At 43.1% G+C, this 20,340-nt stretch overlaps 1 protein-coding gene across 1 annotated transcript in view; it reads left to right on the forward strand.

Annotated features, from left to right (window-relative positions):
• Window positions 1–20,340, forward strand: part of LOC126475922 (organic cation transporter protein-like) — a 416,650-nt gene that overhangs the window by 231,797 nt on the left and 164,513 nt on the right. The window lies entirely within an intron of this gene.

Consider the following 20,340-nt stretch of genomic DNA (forward strand, 5'->3'; position numbering starts at 1 on the left):
TTGCTCAACACGTGGGGCGTGAGGTCTCCACAGTACATCGATGTTGTCGCCAGTGGTCGGCGGAAGGTGCACGTGCCCGTCGACCTGGGACCGGACCGCAGCGACGCACGGATGCACGCCAAGACCGTAGGATCCTACGCAGTGCCGTAGGGGACCGCACCGCCACTTCCCAGCAAATTAGGGACACTGTTGCTCCTGGGGTATCGGCGAGGACCATTCGCAACCGTCTCCATGAAGCTGGGCTACGGTCCCGCACACCGTTAGGCCGTTTTCCGCTCACGCCCCAACATCGTGCAGCCCGCTTCCAGTGGTGTCGCGACAGGCGTGAATGGAGGGACGAATGGAGACGTGGCGTCTTCAGCGATGAGAGTCGCTTCTGCCTTGGTGCCAATGATGGTCGTATGCGTGTTTGGCGCCGTGCAGGTGAGCGCCACAATCAGGACTGCATACGACCGAGGCACACAGGGCCAACACCCGGCATCATGGTGTGGGGAGCGATCTCCTACACTGGCCGTACACCACTGGTGATCGTCGAGGGGACACTGAATAGTGCACGGTACATCCAAACCGTCATCGAACCCATCGTTCTACCATTCCTAGACCGGCAAGGGAACTTGCTGTTCCAACAGGACAATGCACGTCCGCATGTATCCCGTGCCACCCAACGTGCTCTAGAAGGTGTAAGTCAACTACCCTGGCCAGCAAGATCTCCGGATCTGTCCCCCATTGAGCATGTTTGGGACTGGATGAAGCGTCGTCTCACGCGGTCTGCACGTCCAGCACGAACGCTGGTCCAACTGAGGCGCCAGATGGAAATGGCATGGCAAGCCGTTCCACAGGACTACATCCAGCATCTCTACGATCGTCTCCAAGGGAGAATAGCAGCCTGTATTGCTGCGAAAGGTGGATATACACTGTACTAGTGCCGACATTGTGCATGGTCTGTTGCCTGTGTCTATGTGCCTGTGGTTCTGTCAGTGTGATCATGTGATGTATCTGACCTCAGGAATGTGTCAATAAAGTTTCCCCTTCCTGGGACAATGAATTCACGGTGTTCTTATTTAAATTTCCAGGAGTGTATTAACCCGCCAAGGTCGCTGATGTTCCACTTGCAGCCATCGTGGATTTTCCGTTGCCCAATAGAGCATATTATGCCGGTTTACGTTACCGCTGTTGGCGAATGACGCTTCTTCGCTAAATAGAACGCGTGCAAAAAATCTGTCATCGTCCCGTAATTTCTCTTGCGCCCAGTGGCAGAACTGTACACGACGTTCAAAGTCGTCACCATGCAATTCCTGGTGCATAGAAATATGGTACGGGTGCAACCGTTGTCGATGTAACATTCTCAACAGCGACGTTTTGAGACACCCGATTCTCGCGCAATTTGTCTGCTACTGATGCGCGGATTAGCCGCGACAGCGGCTAAAACACCTACTTGGGCATCATCATTTGTTGCAGGTCGTGGTTGACGCTTCACATGTGGCTGAACACTTCCTGTTTGCTTAAATAACGTAACTATCCGGCGAACGGCCCGGAACTTGGATTATGTCGTCCAGGACACCGAGCAGCATACATAGCACACGCCCGTTGGGAATTTTGATCACAATAGCCATATCAACACGATATCGACCCTTCCTGCAATTGGTAAACGGTCCATTTTAACACGGGTAATGTATCACGAAGCAAATACCGTCCGCTCCTACGGAATTTTACGTGATACCACGAACTTAAACGGTTGTGACTATTGCAGTGCCATCTATCACAAAGCGAAAAAAGTGGTCCAACTAAAACATTCATATTTCTTTACTTACTACACGAATACGTAATTAAAAATGGCGGTCCCTATTTTAAAAAAACGCAGTTGATATCCGTTTTACCTACGGCAGCGCCGTCTAGCGTGCCAACCATAGCGCCATCTGGTTTCCCCCTTCAGGCTAGACAAGTTTCGTTCTTTGTAGTTTTTTCGTTTGATGCTTATTTCGTGAGATATTTTACCCGCTCACTATCAATGGACCACCCTGTATACAGAATCTCTTGATTCTCTGTAGAGAGTGTCTAGATACAAAAACCGCTCGACTTTGTGTACTAATGTGTATAAGACCTTAATATTGACCGTCTTTTTACCGAATAGTATGTCGTTTATTGTTTAACAGCAGAGTGTTGAATCTGTCGAGCACCGTCGAAAAGATCATTTAACGCAATAAAATATCGCTTCTGCTGATTCCCTGGTTCGCCACCATCATATTCACTGTGTCTAGAGCGGGCGTTTGATTATAGGAGCATGCAACTGACAATACCAGGACCGAGAGTCGAAGTGTGGCAAAATGATACTGAATAAAGCACATTCAGGGTTTTGGCTATGGCACATCCTTGTCCGCAACGTCTTGTCCGAGGTGAAGTTTTGTTGGCGCGGCCGTTTGTAAGGTGTCAGGGTCGCGAGGCGCCTCCTACGTAGCGAGGCAGCGAGCGAGCGAGCGTGTGTGTGTGTATGTGTTTGCGACCTTGGCCAACGGCTGCCTGCCCGCCCGGTGCTTCTCCAAGCAGCGCTGCTGTTGACCCCTGAAGGTCAAGGGCGATGCATGCGCCGGCTCTGCGCGGAATGTTGAATGCTGATGGCTGTCCGCTCCTTGTACAGACGGCGAGTTGTTTGCTGACGCCCACCGCCGTCTACTTGTCTGGCCACTCGTAAAAGCCGTTGGCACACGGGACGAGGCAGCTAGTCCGCCGCTCGTGGTCTCGCGGTAGCGTTCTCGCTTCCCGAGCACGGGGTCCCGGGTTCGATTCCCGGCGGGGTCAGGGATTTTCACCTGCCTCGAGATGACTGGGTGTTTGTGTTGTCCTCATCATTTCATCATCATCCAGGAAAGTGGCGAAATTGGACTGAGCAAAGATTGGATAATTGTACGGGCGCTGATAACCACGCAGTTGAGCGCCCAACAAACCAAACATCATCATCATCATCACGAGGCAGCTAACTTTGATGTGCGCGCAGACGCGGTATCCCGTGACACGAGGCACAGCGCAGTAAGCTAGTCATGTTCCGTCTAAGGTATACATAGATAAAAACTTTAGTATCTGTGAACAAGTAATAAGGCGACAATGAAACATACACGTCCACTCAAGGAAGGGCATCAGCTTATAAAAGTTCACCAAATCGAACAAAATCACTCCTGACAGAGAGCGCACTTATTATTTACATAACATCAGATACTACAGAAATTATTTGCATTAATTTCGTAGGAAACTCTCACAACCTTTCAGAAACTGCGAAGGTGTGAAGAGAGTTGGAAGCAGTGGGACGCGAACTACAGTATCTTCCGCTCCAATGTCGGTTCCACATCGCGGCGCCTCAGTCATCTATAATATACTGCAACAGTCTCTAGCGGCTGTGTATTTCATGTTGAAGTCTGAGGCTTCAGTCGTCAAATTGTTATTGACTTTTAATTATAATAAATCTTAACAAGAACAACACGTTTTCACGAATCTTCAAAGAGTCCTTGCCTCAACACGGCTTACTCTGATAACACGCGAATTATAACTAAATACAGAAATTCCTTAACCACCAGTATGAGACGTTTCCCGTTATTTTATTACGACAAATCGTAGCAATAACTATTCCTTGTCAAGATATTCAACGTGCTGGTGCTTAGAAACAGCATATATTCATAGGGTATAACGTATAACATAAATCCCACCGAATACAGGCTTCTACTCAGTCTCTGATCTACGATTTTTCCGAAAGGCGCCCCTCCCACCCACCGCCTCGAGCGTTTGCGATAGAACGTCAAAAATTTTAAAAAATTGAATTTTCAAAAATATGTTCATTTTGTAGCGCACATCTTCCTGAAGAGTTTGATACATAAAACATATATGTAAGACATGTTATTTGGTCTTACGTGTGCCTGGCAGTGACACGCCTCTTCACACAGCCTTCTATCGCACGTCACTATATTTCGCTCTGTGGAATTCAAACGTGTATATTTTGCAGGGGGCCCATCATGCCTGCACTCAGGACAGTGCAAACTAAAATGTCTTATGGTGCCTGTCCTGCTCCCAGTCGGCCAGTTGACATCATACCGTCCCCCCTCTTTTTAAATAAATCACAATTAATACTGGGTGGGATTATTTGTAGCCGGAAGAATAGCAAATCTTCAGAAAATTTGCACACTCTGTTGCCTATTAGCTAACAACATTCTTTTTTGTGTGACACAAAATTAAATATAGGAAACATAAAAGCAGTAAAGACAAGAGATAGGGAAGCCAGTACACAATTCTCTAATCCTTAGGTCCTTGCGTATTTTTTTCTCTAATCTTGCTACAGCTTTACATGGTGTGCTTTCCTTTCTGCGAGAGAATCGATTACCTCATCGAAGCTCGTCAAACATTTTCCTACATGAAAAATCAAAATGTTGTCTAATATTGAAAAAGCTGTTAATATGAATAGTGCCAAGACTGTTGTGGTTTCTCGATTTGATTACGTTTATTTTTGTCTCTGCTGGATAAAACGAAACAGGCCTTTCTAATATTGCAGCAGTTGTAACACACGCCAAAGAAGACAGACTGTTTTGGCACACATGGTCATTTTTATCCATCTCATTTACATAAATAACACGACAGAATGTAATTCACGAAGGACGAATACCAAATGTTTGTTAGGCTCACTACGAGCGAAACGTTTTATGTTAAAAAATAATTTCACATGAGATCGAAAAGTAATATTACGAAATTTTTGTATAAATTTGGAGTCGTCATGTTCTGCCATATATTTTGTGTGATGTCACCGTTTCTTCTCCTTCCTCGTTCTAACAAACAATCTTGACATCACTAATTCTGTAACTATTCGTGCCACTGTCAAAACGTATTCTCCGGGTAACGTCAACAAAATCACCGGTTTATTTATCCCACGTTTATCCTCCGTTTGGGCGTTATTACGTGTTCGTATAGCGCGTTTTCTGCACTATTCCGAGAATAGAATTTAAGCAGCTGCTAACCGGCGACTGTACAACTGGTAGTGTAGCGATAATTTTCTCTCAAAATTTCATTTAGTTAAACGCACCGAGATTACATTTTAATCTTTCTTACCTGTTATTCCTGTTAGTCGTATATTTCCACTCTGGTAGTCTGAATCTGTGGATTTTGCAAATAATTACAACAACGTTCATCATTCACATTCCCTGTCAAACACATAACATTCACCCGTTCGGGTTTATTGGGCTCAGCTCGTATAGCCTCGTCCCCTTTTGTCTGAGGGAAAGCTTTTTTATTTCTAGGTGCGACGGGGAATCCCCTAGAAGAGACACCACGTAGACCTACATAATGCACGCATTCAAAAATCTACTTACGATTCGTTCAGAAATCACTTTAGAATGCGTTCAAAAATGTTGAAAAACCAACAGGGATGCGTTTCAAAATCATATGAATAATCGACAGGCCAAAGTGCGCTGGATACTACGCGCTTTGTGAAACAAGGTTTTTTCTTCAAGAATATGAATTTGGCGCTCCTGAAATTGCCGCCCAGAGCACGAAAAATACAGTAAGACGTCTTGCTGTCTACTTGTGACGTAGGGAGCGTTCTTGCTGCCAATTAGTTCTACTCCACGTGGAACGTTGCCGAAATATCGCTGAACTTAGTTAGTAGCAGGAAGTGATGTCACAAAATTCGCAGAGTGCCACGTCAACGTCAGCTAACTCTTCCCATATGTCTACGGGTTAAGCATAAACGTGCCGTCTCGCAATACGAACGGCAGTAAGCATGTCTTATCCCCGCAACAGGACCGCCAATTGACGAAAGAGCGCTGAGGTAAACGCAGCAAAGACACCTTCCCGCAGTGCCGGGGTGTTTTGTACTACGCGAAAGCAGTGCAGCATAGGGGGAAATATTAGCAGCGCTCAGAGACAAATGAATATCTTTCTGTTAGTGCCGACTTTCTCCGCTACTGGCAGCTCCGATAGAAAGGTTCAACTTATCTTGGCCAAACAGTTGGCGAACGTACATCGTGATGGCAGCGGGAGGGGAGAGGGGGAAGAGGATGAGTAATAGAAAAAGACTGTAGAATTTTTGAAGGAATTATTATGTTGAAATTTTTTAGTGGCGTTTGGTGTGCGTATAGCCGTTGTCAGCATCTTATGACATAAGACGATTATGATAAGAAAATGTGGAGCTCTTAAGGATAACGTGATCTTTCATGCTTTCTCGGCTTAAGTATTGATTTACAAGTGTCTGGGTTTGCAGCCTAGTTAACGATGTCATTTTTCCTTCACAATTTCTGAACAACTTGAATAAGACTCTTATTAATTTGTCAAATATGGTGAAAAGAAAAATAAGAGGAAATCGACTGCAAATCCATACTCTTAGTAATTCTTGTAGATTATTGAAACAAAAAGGGAACAGAAGTTCTCAGATACACTAATTTGTTTTCACGTGATATTACGATATAATCGAATGGGAAACCTAAGTGAGGAATCCTGCATCTACACTGGACTCTGGTTTTGGGGGTATTGTGCTTCACTATTATGTTATTTCACTCAGGCTCAGGAAAGCCAGCGCCCATGAAACAAAAGTAGACAAAAGCGTTGTTGATAATAGCCTCTTTCCTATTAATAAATAATAGTGTCAATGAAACACCTCAATATCAGGAATGGTAAACTGACAATCGTTCGTATGAAGAAATCTTAAGCGACGATCAAAAGGCAAAGAGTTGTCCTTCAAAATATTATGATCTCTTCCTTGTACTTAAGTCTCTCGCGTTGACTGGAACGTGAGAGGTTCGAATCTGATATGGATTTGGGCGTCTCAGTTGAACACTCAGTTTTAATGTTCTTCTCTATTAACAAACGTACGTGATAATGGACGACATTTCGTCGTAAGAGATATTGTTCCTCCTAATTGATTAATACTCTATTGTTAAACATGTAGACGCAAGAGCTGTGGACATACTTTCATGGTTTAAGAGATCTTCTAAAAGCATTTTAATATAGGAGTCGCTGGGATAAAGTGGCAACACTAAGGGAAATTCAGTTTTCATGAAACCATGGCAATTGATGGAAGCGTGTCTCATACACTTTTTGAATCTTTAATACATATTATAAAGTATCGTACCGAATATTTTTAAATGAAAAAGAAAAAAATATACAGGAACTACATATATCTCTGTTTGAAGGCTTACATAGCTTCCAATTTTCCATACCTAAGAACTTAATGTGGTCACTGTCCGACCACTTTTTCATATAAGCTATTAGTATAAAATGATGTAGTATTTTGTTCCACTCTGACCACATTTCCATATAGGTAGTCAGTATAAAAACGATGTGGTATTTTGTTCCACTCTGTCAACTGGAATATTAATGTCCGTAGGTCAATCACTGTAAGTCCATAAAATCTCTCTTCAGTTTCAAAAATATAATTAAGGACGTCTTGTTCTTAATAGAACACACTCCTTAAGCCTTCCGCAATATTTTCGCCACCTATTTTAGCTCTGTTTTTCCTATAACTTTTCTTTCCAGCGTTCTTTACCGTCTCAATCACATTTGCGGATCCCGTGTTTGTTCATCTGGTATTTTCAAGACATCTTTAATGCCCTGGTCCTAATATCTAAAATAATACCAAGCGAGTACAGCAGACTGCTTTCAACGGATTTTTATACTAGTTCAAATATAAAAAGAAAGAGATAGTTTCAAATATTATTAATTACCTCAAAATCGTCACGAAGGGATAGTCTGACGGATGGTCAGTTTTGTACATAAAGGGATTTAGAAGTGAGTGGGTAGTATTATGCCTGATATATGGAAGTAACTAACTGTAATTGGAATAGTCAGATTAGAAATAAACTGTTGCGAAAAGTGGCCACTTTAGCCATTTTTCCCATGAATACTGCGGTCACTTTATTCGATCGGATTAGTGATTCGGAGATGAATCTGTCAAACCAAAAGAAACAACAACTATATTCGTAAGCCAAAAGACATTATTTAAACAATGATATTGTAAAAAAGTACTACTCCACGTGGAAGTGAGATAACAAGAATAATATAATGACCTACCTTGCATCAGACAACTGAAAATCAGAGAAGTTTTTATTAGAAAACAACGGACAAGCCTCCTGTCAAACTCCCTAAAAAAAATTATGATGTAGTTTACTAGAACTAGTTTGACTACTTCTCAGCAGGAGCACCACTGTTAAGCGCAAAAAATGTGCAGTGGCCACTTTTCCTGCCCTGACCGCTTTACCTCACTTTCGTCTACACTGTGTATCATAGATAATATCGAAATTTGACACTGATGAAAATTTACGGTAGTCGAAGCAAAAAATTTTCGGTAAATGTGTGTCTCCAAAGGGGCCTTTTGCGAAATAATCGCCAATGACGTGTGCTACTGACTTCAGTACCAAATACTTCCGTAGTTACTGCAGATGTATTTTAATGGTACACTTCTCATTCAGTCACCACCTAACATGTCTCAAATTTCATCCATAGTCTACCTTAACAAGAAATGCGATACTGTTTGAGTGAATTACGTGTTACGATTTACTTTACACTCGTACCTGTTGAGGGAGGCGTCATGCGTCGTCCTTGAATTTTCAGTGCAATTCTTCGCTCGGATCTGCAGTGAATTACAAATTCTTTCAGAGATATCTGGATCATCTCGTACTTTTTAAGAAGACTGTACATTCACTACTCCAGTTCTTCAACCACATCAACAGCAGCGTTGTGCAGTTCACTTTTGCGATGACCCGAGGCCGAAAAAATGTTGTCGGGCAATCTTTGAGACCAAGATACAGGCGCTGTTCGACCTGCCCATTTTGGATTATATAGGTACGTTACGTATATTTGTCCAGCTAGCATGTTTAAGTGAGTCGGTCAGGGTGGCCGAGCGGTTCTAGGCGCTACAGTCTGGAACCGCGCGACCGCTACGTTCGCAGGTTCGAATGCTGCCTCGGGCATGGATGTGTGTGATGTCCGTAGGTTAGTTAGGTTTAAGTAGTTCTAAGTTCTAGGGGACTGATGACCTCAGAAGTTCAGTCCCATAGTGCTCAGAGCCATTTGAACCATATTTAAGTGATTAACAGTACAACATCACGGGTTAATGTTAGCGCGCGTCAAGCCATTGCAAATGTGAAAAGCTGGTACCCTAATAATTGGTGTAAAAGTCAGAATGTTGAATGAAAGCATGCGTTGAGTCGTACAGCTGCTGGTTGTCAGTTCGTGGGATGGAGTGCCATGTTTGTTGTATTTGGTCGGTCAAGACAGGAACAGCTAATGCTGTAAAAATTTTTTTGTTTATTTATATACGCAATCACATTCTTGTGACACTGATAACCGGCTTCGGTCATACAATAACCATCTTCAGATTGTATAACAATATAAAATTTATATCAAATCTAATAATAAGTGCAATATTTAACCAGGCTTATTAGTAATCTAACTGAACTTATGCAAAATATATATAGTTCATACCTAAAGGCGGCATACACTAAACACAGGTTCATGGGTCATCAAAATAGCTACAAAATGTAAAACACCGGTCTTATATAGATATAAAAATTTGTTAGATTTTGTTCACCCTCTTTGCGCTAGATGCGCGCGTCCTCTGTAAGATAGTCTTTATTTTTCAAAAGTCTAAAATATGACAAATTTACTATTAATATTTAGGTCAAATGTATATAAAATTTAAAGTTGCAGAACAGATCGTTAAATCAGTGAAATAACGTTTCAGAACAAGGAGAAAAATGTCTAATCGTTTACTTTTTGTAACTTCATGTAAAATTTGAAGCTGTTCGTCGATGTTACCAATATTATGACCCTCCTCTTGCATATGTAAGCCTAGCGCTGTCTTATTAATGGGACACGTTTGTTGGTAACATCGTCCGCGGCCCGTGATCTTGCGGTAGCGTTCTCGCTTCCCGCGCACAGGGTCCCGGGTTCGATTCCCGGCGGGGTCAGGGATTTTCTCTGCCTAGAGATGACTGGTTGTTGTGCGTCTTTCGTTATATTTTCATCCTCATTCACTCGCAAGTCGCCGCAGTGGCGTTAAAGAACTTGTGGAGCGGCGGCCGAACCGCCCCGCGAGGGGTCTCCCGGCCACCAATGCCATACGCTTATTATTGTTATTATCGACGAACAGCTTCAAATTCTACATGAAGTTACAAAAAGTAAACGATTAGACATTTTAGAACAAATGGAGATTTATGTTAGGAGACGCAGAGAACCTGGCAACTCCTCAATGAACAGAATGAATTTGCAGCAGAGGCATACTTCAACATTTACGACCTGAGCGAATCGTTTTTACTACATACGTGCTTCAGCTGAGGATGTAGCCCTCCGGCGGTCGAGTATTGCACTGCCTAGTGCGGGCCGCAGCAGATGTCAACAACCTTTAAGCGGACTAGCGTGCCAGCCACCTGCAGCAGAGCGCTACACTCGTCGTCCTGCCCGGTGTCGTCCCTGCCGTACCAATGGACAACGGCATAAATAGGCAATAACCGGAAACACAGCGCCATAGGGCGTCAGAAATACACTCTACAAGTGCTACTACCATTTTCATCTATAGCAATATTTTGTACTTGTTCCGAAATGTTATTTCGCTGATTCAACGATCTGTTCTGTAATTTAAATTTTATATACATTTGACCTAAATATTAATAGTTAATTTGTCACATTTTAGACGTTTGAAAAATAAAGACTATCTTATAGAGGACGCGCGCATCTAGCGCAAAGAGAGTGAACAAAATCTAACAAATTTTTATATCTATATAAGACTGGTGTTTTACATTTTGTAGCTAGTTTGATGACCCATGAACCTGTGTTTAGTGTATGCCGCCTTTAGGTATGAACTATATATATTTTGCATAAGTTCAGTTAGATTACTAATAATCCTGGTTAAATATTGCACTTATTATTAGGTTTGATATAAATTTTCTTTTGTATTGTTTTAGAATCTGAAGATGGTCGTTGTATGGCCGAAACCGGTTATGACTGTGTCATAAGAATGTGATTGCGTCTATAAATAAACAAAAAAAATTTCAAAATAATCAATCACTCACTGCATGGACAGAATGTCGTTTTTTACCAAAGCAGTTAATGCTATTTGTGGTGGACGCTAGAGTTTTCGTCTGTTGATGTCTCGATTGGAGACAGATCTAATGATCTGTAGAGCATGTTAGGTTACAACAGTGCTATGTCGGCGGGCGTTAACCTGTTGGAAAATACCCCAGAAATGCTGTTCATGAATGGCAGCGCAAGAGGTCGAATCACCAGATTGTCGTATAAATTTGCAGCCAGGGTGCCCATGCTGACATAACTCTTGGTGTATGTATGTTTAGCACGCAGGCAGGCTAGTTGCAGGCCCTCAACAGGCTTCTTTCTAATCAACACATCATCACTGGCACCGAGGCAGAACCAGCTTTCGTCAGAAAACACAGCAGACCGCCACCCTGCCCTCCAATGGGCTCTCGCCTGACACCACGGACGTCGCAAATGGCGTGGTTTGGGGTTAGTGGAACGCACACTACAGGGCGTCTGGCTCGGAGCTGTCCTTGAAGCAATGGATTTCTACGTTTCGTTGTGTCACTGTGGTGCCAACCGCTGCTGAGATTACTGCTGCAGAGGCTGTACGACACGCCGAGCACGATGGTCTTCCCTCTCGCCAGTGCCACGTGGTCTGCTTGCGACCGTACATTCTCGTGACCACAGCTGCCAGCGATCATGTATAGTAGCTAGAGTCTTTCTGAATATCCAAGAAGGAAGTGAGGTCTTGATAACGGCGACTTTGCGGCCATAATGGGATTCTAGACTAACATCAACTCACTACGTCCAGTCTCAAAGCTGACTAACGCTCACGACCGCTCCATCTGTAGTTAGAGCAGACCTGATTTGAATCCTCATAGTGGCGCTACCACCGCCACTGTTATGCGACTGGCGTGCAATTTGAACAGATGTCATCTTTTAGATGTAGAAACACGCCTGTATACCGGGTGATCAAAAGGTCAGTATAAATTTGAAAACTTAATAAACCACGGAATAATTTAGATAGAGAGGTAAAAATTGACACATATGCTTGGAATGTCATGGGGTTTTATTAGAACCAAAATGCAGAATGGCGCTCCACCCAATATTGCCAGACGCGTGAAAGATGTCTTGCGCGTGTCGTTTGGTGATGATCATCTGCTCAGCCGCCACTTTCGTCATGCTTGGCCTTCCAGGTCCCCAGACCTCAGTCCGTGCGATTATTGGCTTTGTGGTTACCTGAAGTCGCAAGTATATCGTGATCGACCGACATCTCTAGGTATGCTGAAAGAAAACATCCGACACCAATGCCTCACCATAACTCCGGGCATGCTTTACGGTGCTGTTCACAACATTATTCCTCGACTACAGCTATTATTGAGGAATGATGGTAGACATATTGAGCATTTCCTGTAAAGATCATCATCTTTGCTTTGTCTTACTTTGTTATGCTAATTATTGCTATTCTGATCAGATGAAGCGCCAACTGTAGGGCATTTATTGAACTTTCGTATTTTTTTGGTTCTAATAAAACCCCATGTCATTCCAGGCATGTGGGTCAATTTGTACCTCTCTATATACATTATACTGACTTTTTGAACACCCGGTATAATGTAACGTTCTTTAATAAAAAGAACTAGAAAGATTACCATTACGTTGAATGAAGTCTGATCTGTGGTATGGATACAGAACTCGAATGGTCGTGTTGCGTATTGTATAAGTGCAAGTGGTGTGCTTACTCTCTTATTGTTAGCAAACTTTACGAGTCGATTGGGAAATGCAGCTCCCAATACCAATAACGAAATACAGTCGCTGAAAAATACATTCAGCCCCTTAGACACTGAATCATGTGGCCCTGTTCAAAACTGATATCCTTGGTCCATCAAATAAATTAAATTCTTACCTCTAGAGCAGCAACGGTAGAACGCGATATATTCTGATCTCTCACAAAAAATTTGAATGCTAGCTACAGGCTCAGCAGCGTGCAATGCTTGAAATGCACATGAAATTCTTTTGGCTGATAAACGAGAGCACTTAAAGAAAATCCAACTCCTTTAAAAGATATATGACCTGGACTGGAAGGCGGTACTGATTATGGTGAATTACTAACACTCCGTCTTTTAACAAAATTATATTACAAGTTTGGCTTTTCAAAAATATCTGACAATTGAAGCTGCATTACTCACAATTGATTGGCAAGCAGTGAGATTTAAGCAGCAAGTATTATCTAACTTCATTAATCCAACATAAGTGCAAATCATCAAATTACACATAGCTCTGTTAACAAATCTTAATAACACTACAAAAATGAAATATCTAACTAGACTTTTTATAAACACCGTTTACATATATTCTGGGGTTGGCGACAATTAAAAATTATTAGCAAACTCATCTGTGCTAACGCGCTGGCAAAAAACAGAAATCATAATTATTTATATTTTTACCTTGCTTACCTGAAGACTTCTGCTTCCATATTCAACAATACTGACATACCTAAATTAATCTAACTCTCGGTGGCTTCACACGGCACACCACAAAAACTGCCTGCTCCACCGTCTTTCCCTCACAGACAGCTACCTACCACTGACCGCCCAGCGCTCTCTTAACTCCAACAAAGCAGTATCTTTGGCTCTGCGGTCGCGCACAGTCAGCGATCTGCATTATCGAGCCTATCAGAGACATTCTTAACGGATATAAGTGCAGATATTTTTATTTGTGATACATTAATGCGGACACAAATAAGTGTGTCTGTTGATCTCTCTCTGCGTTGAACAGTCTCCCACATATACGTCACATAACTGAGGCGCTAAGGGCAAGATGATGGTAAGTCATATTAAGCGAATTTCAGAGGCGAGGTGTGCGCTTCCTTACCTGAGTGAGTGGTTAGCGCGTTTGACTACCATACAGCCAGCCTTATTTCATTGCCGGCCGAGTAGGGGTTTTCTCCGCTCGAGGAAAGGGTGTTGTGCTCTCCTTTCATAAACGTCGACACGCAAGACGCCAATGTGGCGTTTTACTTCTGGCGGGCGAACTTCTGTAAGTGGGGACCTCCGGCCATCAATGCCAAAAGATCTTTCATTTTTTACAGGAGAGATGTATGAAGATTCAAAAAATTTCATAAATCAGGTTACGCACTTAAGAAGTATGTTCATTGTATTACACGGTAAGATAAGGTAAGGTAATATATTGTTGTCATATGAAATAGAACATTTTTAACTTCTGCACATAGTGAAAAATAGTACTGTGTATAAAGAAGACACAATTTTGTGGGCGCTCAGTCCGGAACCGCGGGACTGCTACGGTCGCACGTTCGAATCCTACCTCGGGCATGGATGTGTTTGATGTCCTTATGTTAGTTAGGTTTAAGCAGTTCTAAGATCTAGGGGACTGATGACCACGGATGTTAAGTCCCATAGTGCTCAGAGCCATTTGAACGATTTGAACCATAATTTTGTGGCTTGTCATTGTATATCACCGGAGTTTCAGTGTCGACATTTGGCTTCACTGATCACAATTCACGTTGCTCTCAGCTTAATATAAGATATTGTCATCTGTTAACTTGGGTTCATCAACCTGCTCGATGGCTTCATACTCGATCATGGATATATAATGTGCTCGATGTACTGTAGGTATTTAGGAAAAATGGTTCAAATGGCTCTGAGCACTATGGGACTTAACTCCTAAGGTCATCAGTCCCCTAGAACTTAGAACTACTTAAACCTAACTAACCTAAGGACATCACACACATCCATGCCCGAGGCAGGATTCGAATCTGCGACCGTAGCGGTCATGCGGTTCCAGACTGTAGCGCCCAGAAACGCACGGCCACCCCGACCGGCGGTATTTAGGAAAGCAGGTCCATGACGTCAGATAGTTTCTTATGCCATGTAAGAATAGGCCTACGATATTTTTAGTGTCATGGTCATAACCCATTACGTCTGTGTAGGACTGTCACACTTCTTGATATTAATTTCACAGGAGTCTCGGTGAAAAGTGTGCTTCAGCAAAACTGGATCAGGGTTTGGGACCAAAAATTTGAGCACTATGGCTTCTGAAAAGTTACTCAGATGTCCACGAAGTACTACGTTTTTTGGTATGTTAGGAGTAAAGTATTATCCTTACAAAAGAATAATTGCAGAAGTTCCTAGTAACATGAACCTACGAAACTAATCTGAATAGTACAGCAAAATAACACCTATGTAATGGCAAGCCACAATAACCCCTACAGAAAGCACCTAGTGGTGCCTACTAAAAGTACAACAACGGTTTACAGTCAGTGGACTCCAGATAAACATTTTACACCGAAGAGCCAGAGCAACTGGTACACCTCCCTAATATCGTGTAGGCACCCCGCGAGCACGTAGAAGTGCCGCAACACGACGTGGCATGGACTCGACTAATGTCTGAAGTAGTGCTGGAGGGAGCTGACTCCATAAATCCTGCAGGGCTGTCTATAAATCCGTAAGAGTACGAGGGTGCGGAGAGCTCTTGTGATCAGCACGTTGCAAGGCATCCCAGATATGCTCAATAATATTAATGTCTGGGGAGTTTGGTGGCCAATGTAAGTGTTTAAACTCAGGAGAGTGTTCTTGGAGCCACCCTGTAGCAATTGTGGACGCGTGGGGTGTCGCGTGCTGGAATTTCCGAAGTCCATCGGAATGCACAGTTGACATGAAAGGATACATGTGATCAGACAGGATGCTTACGTACGTGTCACCTGTAAGAGTCGTATCAGGAGTCCCAAATCACTCCAACTGCACACGCCCCACACCATTACAGACCTTCCACCAGCTTGAACAGTCCCCTGCTGACGTTGCAGGATACCCGCACACATCCATCCCCTCGATACAATTTGAAGCGAGACTCGTCCGACCACGCAACATGTTTCCAGGTATCAACAGTCCAATGACGGTGTTGACGGACCCAGGCGAGGCAGTCATCGAGGGTACACGAGTGGGCCTTAAGCTCCGGAAGCCCATATCGAAGATGTTTCGTTGAATGGTTCGCACGCTGACACTTGTTGATGGCCTAGCATTGAAATCTGCAGCAGTTTGCGTCCGAGTTGCACTTCTGTCACGTTGTACGATTCTCTTCCGGCGTCGTTGGTCCCGTTCTTGCAGGATCTTTTTCCGGCCACAGCGATGTCGGAGGTTTGATGTTTCACCGGATTTATGATATGCACGGTACACTCGTGAAATGGTGAACTAATCGCTATCTCGGAGATGCTGTGCCCCATCGCTGGTGCGACGACTATAACACCACGTTTTAACTCAGTTAAATCTTGATAACCTGCCGTTGTAGCAGCAGTAACCGATCTAACAACTGTGCCAGACAATTTGTCTTCTATAGGCGTTGCCGATCGCAGTCCCGTATTCTGCCTGTTTACATCTCTGTGTGTTTGAATACGCATTCCTATACCAGTTTCTTTGGCGCTTCGGTATAGAAATTGTCCCATAGTTATGGTTGCATTAAATATTAGTATTATCTGAAAGTACTAGAAGTTCTACACTGTCATGATAAGCCACGTAATCACATCCTATAACGTATCATGTCACTTAATACATACTGTCGATGGCTACCCCTGATGATGACGCGATATCACATGAATTTGGCTGATCATACACATTTACAAGCCTATTATCACACTCTCAAAACAATCGCCATCTTATCGGTGCCACAACGCTAATTTTCATCCGAACAAGTCGCACTGTTTCCTCTGAAAGACGCCATCTTGCTGCAGCTTACCACACCCACGCAGATATGAAAAGTGTAAAAATCTTAATATTGCTCGGTGTGTGGCTTACCATAATCTGCCCCCCCCCCCGACCACCTCAGTTTACTACCCAATGTTTCCTGCACGGTCGTAAATGCACCACTAGGCGGACCAGCCCTGTCAGTATACAGTTACGTTATGCTTCCACGCTTCAACATATGAGCTGCTGCTCAGTGTAAAGTAAACATTAATGGCTTTCTGTTGCCAAATGCGTGTGGAGGTACTAACCAAACTAAAAATGTACGACTTGGAAAAGATGCGCAACACCCTGTACATTTTTGCATATTAATTAGCAGCAACATGTGCTAGTGTCCATCATGCATTTAGCACATTGCCGGCCGAAGTGGCCGTGCGGTTAAAGGCGCTGCAGTCTGGAACCGCAAGACCGCTACGGTCGCAGGTTCGAATCCTGCCTCGGGCATGGATGTTTGTGATGTCTTTAGGTTAGTTAGGTTTAACTAGTTCTAAGTTCTAGGGGACTAATGACCTCAGCAGTTGAGTCCCATAGTGCTCAGAGCCATTTGAACCATTTAGCACATTCCACAAGCAAGAGCCAGGGTGAATTTTGGGAATTTAATCGAAAAGTTTACGTTTCAAATACATTTGTACTAACTGGGACAATAGTTCTCAATGAAATCAGTGGCTGCTCTTATTATTATCGTATACTTTCGCCTGTTGTCAGATTCCACTATCAATTATGTCACAAAGTGTATAAGGAGTTGCACGCTACCAAGTAATTGGATTTTACGAGACTGAGTGGCGACACCAATAAAATATTCCTTCACCAAGGACTCCCTCACCTCCTGTAAGACGAGGCACTCGTAAGACGTATGCGTAATGTGGTTCGCCATGACGAGACACCAGACACTATTGTCTGCAATATTAAGGATAATTTCATTGTAGATTTTTAATAACGTACTAGTCACGTTGGACCCGTCGTAATGCACCTAGCGAGATGCGCCGTGGTTAAGTCGCTGAAGTCGAACTCGTTAGTAGCTGGTTTTAAATGCCCGTTGAACAGCCCCGACTTCGGTTTATTGCGGTATCCTAACATCGATTAAGGCAAATGAGGGAATAGTTCCATTGCTACTATGCTTCCACATGATAGCGTCAGAATGTAGTTAATAGCTGATACGTTTTTCATACGATAAACCCAACGCTACCAAAGAAACGTGACATCTTTATAACATCAATGTCAAATTATTTCCTAACTGGGCGTAAGAGACTATGGGTTTCTTGTATACACGAACGCTCCTGTACAACACGCGAAAATGTATGTGTGCAGTTTTCATATGCTCTCTTCTATAGTTCGAAATAATCCCTCAGGTACGTAGTAGCGGTGGGAAAATTGACCGGTTAAAACCGGTACCGGTATTTTAGTTCTGAATAACCGGAAATTCTCTGTATTTGTTTGGTCTAGGTTATAACAGGCTTTTTTATTTTTTGCTAATAAACAGGTGAAAAAAACAGGCAGCTGCAGTGCTAAAGGTTTTGGTTTTTAAATTTTTTTTAACGAGTATCGTGTGCTCGTCAAATTTACATTACTTTGAAATTATTACAAAAATGGGAAAAGCGAACAATGTTATTTTAATAACACCGATCGTTAGAAATCAGCAAAAACATATGACAAAGAACCAGTACAACTTTGCTGCTACAAATGTATCTGTTGCCTTATAACGTGGCTTATTAAACGGTATGCGAGTGCGTGCAGTGTGGATGGCTAGTGTCCAGCTGGTCTATACGTCAGTTTCTCGCTGTGTTCTTATTGTTACATTGCAGAGTGGCACCATCCCGTAGTTTGAAAAACATTTCATGAAGTGCAGTAGCAATGAAGTACAATCCATCATTTGCTTTAAAAATGGGAGGAGGTCGAACAAACGTGCCGACATCGTATAAGGAGAAAATTTCCACAATGTTCATGGGAAAGAAGATAAATTTGATTGATATTCCAATAATTTTATCGATGTGCTGTTAACTTGGGATAATAACTGATTCCTTAATTTCGTGCTTGGTTTAGGATGAAAAACTGGTGGTTTTCAAAAGTGACGATGCAGGGAAGTCATCAACTTGTGAACTTTGGCTCTCATCGTCGCCGCCACCTTTGCTGGAGACAGTGAAACAGAGTTCTCTCACAGCCGCAACTCTGTACCGATCGAGATCTCCTGCTTTTTCACCTTCATCGGAATTTTTCAGTCTTTATACTAAGTCTACGTTTCTTACTGGAAATAACAGCAATAAGAAACCGAAAATCGTTTATTTCAGAAACCAGTTATTTTGAGCGGCTTTAACAGTCAGGTTAAACTAGACGTAAAAATCCTGTGTATGCAAAAGCCGGTTGTTTCAACGATAACCACCATCCCGAGTATGTAGTGTGGAAAAAAATGGGACCAGCACTGTACGTGTTTTCCGAGTGCTCGAATGGAGAGAATTGTGGGCGGATCTGGGCCAAGTAACGGCAACTGCGCTGGTGACTCACACTCATCTTCGGGAGGCCCTCGGCCAGAGGACAGTCGTTGCTAGCCGCCTTGTTTATCGCGCAGGGCCAGGTCAACACCCTAGGGACGCCAGCTTGTCCAGTAGAAAGCACCCGCGCGCTCAGTGGTCCATCACCCCACTTAACTGCCCAGCCTGCAGGCCACGAAAACACGCACAGCAACGTGACGGCGAGTTCTCCTGATGTCGTCACAACCGAAAATTCACAGACTGAGTGTTGGCGTCATTGTTCCAGGAAAACAGCTCCATCCTCCTACTTGAATTCATGCTAAACTGTCAGCTCTTGAGGAAAATATTCTCAGTTATCTTATCGCGTCAACTTAGAATAAAAATTCTAACTTTAGACGATAACCTCCATTGTCTTCGCCAGAAGCAACTGACCGTCGTCACGCTGTCATCGATTGTAGTGATGTATGCAATGGTAGGTCCGTCCTCTTGGTACAGTGACGTCCGCCTAAACTGGATGTCAGATTGAGCCGGACAAAGATATTCGCACTCCCTTTCTTGTCTAATTTCAATTTAGTGGCCACAAAGTGTCAATCGAACGCAAGAGAAAATATTTTCCGAGTCTGATTTCACACGAGCCTACTTTATCGCATGTTCCAGATTACTGGAGCAGAACAGAACAGAAATGTTTCGAAACTAGTGGAAAAAAGGGAGAAGATTCTGCTTTATCATTTCACAACTCTAGAGTTATCATAACAAGTTGATCAGACAGAAAATTTATTCTTCTTTATGTAACTTAAGAGTTACTCAAGCATTCCGTCGTCCAAAACACCGTTTTGGGACGCCCCAAAAGTCGATATATTAGGTACTATACAGGCCAAACATCGTTCGCTCACACCTGCCTCTAGTGTTGATAAAAATTAGAAATGAACTGCTAGAATGCTCCGTAAGTATAAATTAATATTTAATGTGTGTAAGGTCACCTACTTATCGATCTCAAACGAAATACGAGTTTGCGGACTTGATACCTGACTTGATGCGTTGCCTGACAGCACCAATTAGCCATTTTATGTGCGAGAGACATGCCCAGCAGGTATGAACAGCAGGTGCAGTTGGAACCACATCAGACG

This window comes from Schistocerca serialis, chromosome 1 (genome assembly GCF_023864345.2).
Source record: "Schistocerca serialis cubense isolate TAMUIC-IGC-003099 chromosome 1, iqSchSeri2.2, whole genome shotgun sequence".
Lineage (NCBI taxonomy): Eukaryota > Metazoa > Arthropoda > Insecta > Orthoptera > Acrididae > Schistocerca > Schistocerca serialis.